This window comes from Pantherophis guttatus, chromosome 16 (assembly GCF_059756535.1).
Source record: "Pantherophis guttatus breed Tessera chromosome 16, ASM5975653v1, whole genome shotgun sequence".
Lineage (NCBI taxonomy): Eukaryota > Metazoa > Chordata > Lepidosauria > Squamata > Colubridae > Pantherophis > Pantherophis guttatus.
The window spans coordinates 14,479,941-14,484,655 of record NC_142078.1 but is presented as its reverse complement, the minus strand read 5'-3'; the positions used below and the strand labels follow the sequence as shown (position 1 = coordinate 14,484,655).

Here is a 4,715-nt window from a genome sequence, read left to right as displayed (position 1 = left end):
AGCCCACAGCTGGACCCTCTCCAAACTTTGCATGCAAAGAAGGGGAAGCCACAATGGCCAGAAAACAAGGGGAGCCAAGGCAGGAAGAGGGAGGGGGGGAGCGGTGGTTGTGGGGCAGGGGGCGGAGGGAGGTAATCCCCCCCCACTCACCCACACACCCACCCACCCTTCTCCCTTTCCAGCCTGCTGACCCTACAGAAATGGGAAACTGCACCACAGGCGCCAACGGGGGGCTCGGCGAGTTTGCAGCGAGGAAATTGAACTTTTGCTCTCCTGCTCGATAGAAGGCAAAGCAGTTCCTAGAAGAAGCGTGGGGCAGGGATGTGTGGGGCAGCCGCCGCTCTGGGACAGGGAGGCCATCCATCAAAATGTGTTATCTTTGCAAGTCCTTCTTTGAGGAAGAGTGCTGTCCTTTGAAAAGCTCTTTTCTTTGTTTGGTTCTTGGTTTCCATCCCATCAAGGGTTTGGTGACGGCTACAGTTATCTTGGGAATACTATTTTGTGGCGGGTGTGGGGGTAGAATGAATGCCGGTGACTCTCATCCTTTACGATAAGTCATAAACGGAGTAACAGAGTTGCTAATAAAAGGGAATATTTGTAGCTCAGGGTTGAAAGGAGGGGTCCTTGGTGCTCTCTGAGCTTGGGTGATTTTATTACAGAAGTTTCATGACCCAACTAGGGAACATCCTCAGTGCTAGAAGAGAGTGGGGTGTAAGGAGGAGGAGGAAGAGGATAAGGAAGAGGAGGAGGAGGAGGAGAAGGAGAAGGAGAAGGAGAAGGAGAAGGAGAAGGAGAAGGAGAAGGAGAAGGAGAAGGAGAAGGAGAAGGAGAAGATTGTGGGGTCCTTGGGGCTCTCTGAACTTGGGTGGTTTTCTTGCAGACGTTTCATGACCCAACTAGGGAACATCCTCAGTGCCAGTGAGTATGGCTTGCTCCCTGTTTATATACAGTAGCTCTGAGCTTCATTGTTTGCTTGTAGACGTCTCATGACCCAAACAAGGCAACATCATCAGTGCTAGTGCATTGCCGCTAGCGCTGATGATATTACCTAGTTGGGTCATCGAACGTCTGCAAGAAAACCACCCAAGCTCAGATCTTCTGTATAAAAACAGGGAGAAAATCACACTCACTAGCACTGATGAAGTTACCTAGTTGGGTCATGAAACGTCCGCAAGAAAATCACCCAAGCTCAGAGAGCCCCAAGGACCACACAGTTAGATAAATAGATAGACAGACAGACAGACAGACAGACACACACCAGTAGGGAGGTAGATAGATATGATAGATGGATAGATAGATTAGCTGGATGAATAGACAGAGAGACAGACAGACAGACAGACCAATTAAAACTCAGATCACACGTCTCCTGAATAGTTTTTATTCCAGAGCTATAATTGCACTCAACAAATGAACTAAAGGGCCACCGTCAGTGAGCTGTTGGACAGCATGCCTTGGTCTGTTGTGTGGATGTTTGGGTGGTTTAGGGGTGGGGAATTTGTGGTGGGTGGGAGTGTTTTTGGGGATTGTTCTGTGTGTTGGACCTGGTCTTTGGGTGTTAAGTGAATTTCGTTGTATGGGTATACTGTGTATTCACGTACAATGACAATAAAGTTATTATCATTATTAAAAGACCCCTCTGCATCCAGGAGCTATCACACTCTCCAAAGCCTTAGAGATGACAATTTGATTGCATCCATTGACCTTCTCTTACTCCTCCTGTTTTTTTCCCCCCTAATTCTGGCTAGCAGCTAAGCTGAAGATGCCAGATTCTCCTATAAACTTCTATAAACAAGGCAAGGAGGTCAAAAGCAGAGAACTTAAAGTTAAAGGTCTCACTCTTTCTCCATTAACAAAGAACATTCTGGGAGGGGTACCAGGAGGAGGGGAGGGTTTTGCTGACTCTGGCTTTTATGGTGTCCCTCAAGACTAGTCCGTGACCTTAGAAACCACAAGACAAGCTAAGGAAAGAAAATTATCCTCTGAAGGGTGTTGGAACTCACAGACTGTTGTTTTCTCATATCTCCCCGTGCTTACAAGCGCGAGGCAGACTGTCTAGGAGTTATGGGGCTCGTCGTATTTCTTCTGTGGCTATTAAGGGGGAGAATTTTTATCCGCGGGCCTCCAATTAGGATTATTACGCGGTGAAGTGGGAGGCAGAAATAGCTCTAGCTATTTAGAGAGAACACCTGGGAAACGAAGAAGGAGGAGGAGGAGGAGGGTTGCGTGCAAAAGGAACCCTCGCCTACTGGAATAGGCCGCCTCTAATTTCTCCTGTGCAAGTTTGTAAGATGTCAAACCATGTGCCCCAGGGTGTTATGGGGCCCGTTTTTAGCACGGGCCCCAGATGAAAATAGAGCGCGCTTGCAAGGTCTTGTCCCAATGTGATTGCCCAGGCTGGACTTTGATTTATTTAGAAAATTTATATGGCCATCTAACTCATTTAAGGTGACTCCGGGCTGTTTACAGCAGCGGTCATCAACTGGTGGTCCGGGCAAGAAAATTTTGGTGGTTCGCAGAAAAATTATTTGCATTTTTTTTATCTTGCACTAAATCAGGGGTCCTCAAACTACGGCCCCTGGGCCAGATACGTGCAATGAAGTGGTCTTCCAGGTGCGCTTTAAGGTGTTGGTTCTCATCTTTAAAGCGCTCCATGGCTTAGGGCCAGGATATTTGCGAGACCGATAACCTCCCACCGGCCAATACGCTCTCACAGAGAGGGCCGCCTCAGGGTGCCGTCGGTCAGGCAATGTCGGCTGGCGGCCCCCAGGGGGAGAGCCTTCTCTGTGGGGGCACCCGCCCTGTGGAACGAGCTGCCTCCTGGAATACGATTGATCCCGGACCTCCGGACCTTCCGTAAAGCCCTGAAGACGTTTTTATTCCACCAAACCGGCCTAGCCTAAATGGTTTTTAATTGGGATTTTAAATTTTAAGGATTTGGGGGTTTTAAATTGGGAAGCTCATGATTTAATTCTTTTTTAATTATCTTAACTTTTGTATTTGTATGTTTTTTTAATTTTGGCTGTTCACCGCCCTGAGTCCCTTCTGGGAGAAGGGCGGTATACAAATTAAATAAATAAATAAATAAACGTTTGTGTTCCTGCAGAGAGTCTCCCCCTTTGGGGTCTTTTTGTGCAGGTTGGAGGGGGACAGAAATTCCGACTCGGGATCTGCTTCAGCCTCCTGGTGCGGGGTTTCGGACGAAGGCTGGAGGGAAGCACCGCCGGTGGCGAAGAGCCGGAGGGCTTCGTTCCGGTGGGACTGCCTCATGGCCTGGAACTGGCTGACTATCATCAACCTTGCCTTTGATTATTGGTTTTGTGAGGAGGTGGTTATTTTAGTAAACCAGCATCAGATGGCAGCCAAAATTGGAAACGGGTCGAAAACGAGCCAAGAACCGCAGTGGAGATCAAGAGGTCAGCAACCCACAAACTTGGCATCAATTCAACCCACAGCTCAATCTCGGCCACTCTTAGACTTCATTTCAAATAATCCCTGTTCGCCAAAGGGTTCGAATCATCGTAAGACCCTCTGGGACAGAGGTTCTCAAACTTTCTGGCTCCACAGACGGGTAGAGGCAGTGGCAGGTTTAACGTATGCAACAGTGCAGCCTAATCCATGCATGCACAAATGCTCGCTGCTTGTGCAACCTAGTTCCCAATGCGCCGTGGCTCGGTACCAATTCACGGGCTGGGAATTGGGGACACCCCCCCACCCCACCCCCCACCACCACTGGCATATTTCCTGAGAGCGGGCAAAATCGATGCTAGATGCTAAGGCTGCTTTGATCATCGCTACCAATTTAACGTAGTTCCTCAACAGTTTTGTCTCCAAGAGAAAACAGATTTTGAACTGGCCGGCTGGGAAATTAGAGGGATTATTCTCCCAATAAATAAAAAGAAAACCACTGAAAGGGAAGGAAAATTAGCACAAGAGAGACATTCAGCAAGTTAATATAGAAAAAAGTAACTATTTATTTGCTTGGGTCAAAAGTTGGGCATCTTGACCATTTTCTTCTAAGAAACATTGAAAATCCCCCAACGATGAGAAGACTGAAAGAAGCAATGTGTCAGACTTCGATGCTATCTCAAAATAAATGAATTTCCAAACTGCCAATCTTTAAGGAAATCTTCTCTTTATTCGAGTACAACAACTGGATCATGACTCAATGCTGACCTTTTGCCCCCCAATCCCTCCCTTTCCGATCCCCAATTCTCTGCTTCTCATTGGCTATCTTCCAAGTCACTCTCCTGACTTCTTGTCTCGTCATTTCACAGGAATGTTCTCCCCCTCTTCATTTCCACGGAGACCGGGCTTCAAAGGGATTTAGCAGGCAAAAGTTCAGGGCTTATCTCCCTTTTCTATGTCAGCGCTGAGGTGCTGACACAATGGCTGAAGAATCCAAATGCTTGAAAGAAAACTGACCGTGGAAAGCTGGATTAGAGACGCACAGTTTGGATGTCCCTTCGTACCCCAGACATTCTGCTACAGCAGAGCCATTTGAGGGACCCAACTGTAGATGCCAACTGCTTCAAAGTTGTAGAACATAAGAAGAGCTAGATCCACGCGTGATAATCTAGGGAACGGGTGCATGCAGTCTAGGGAGGCTCTCCAACCATCCCATTAATTTTCAGTCCCCAGTGATCGTGTTGCTCTTCATTATTCATCAAAGAATCCACTCCTGAAAGTCCAAAGGAGCATCTTCTCAACCTTCTCCA

The 4,715-nt window shown here is 47.7% G+C and overlaps 1 long non-coding RNA gene across 1 annotated transcript in view; it reads left to right on the top strand.

Moving 5' to 3' along the window:
- Positions 1-3,220: 3,220 nt before the first annotated feature.
- Positions 3,221-4,715, top strand: part of LOC148111811 (uncharacterized) — a 6,971-nt gene continuing 5,476 nt past the window's right edge. Inside the window, exon 1 of the long non-coding RNA XR_015730136.1 lies at positions 3,221-3,413. This is a non-coding gene — a long non-coding RNA (uncharacterized LOC148111811). The remainder of the gene's footprint in view (positions 3,414-4,715) is intronic.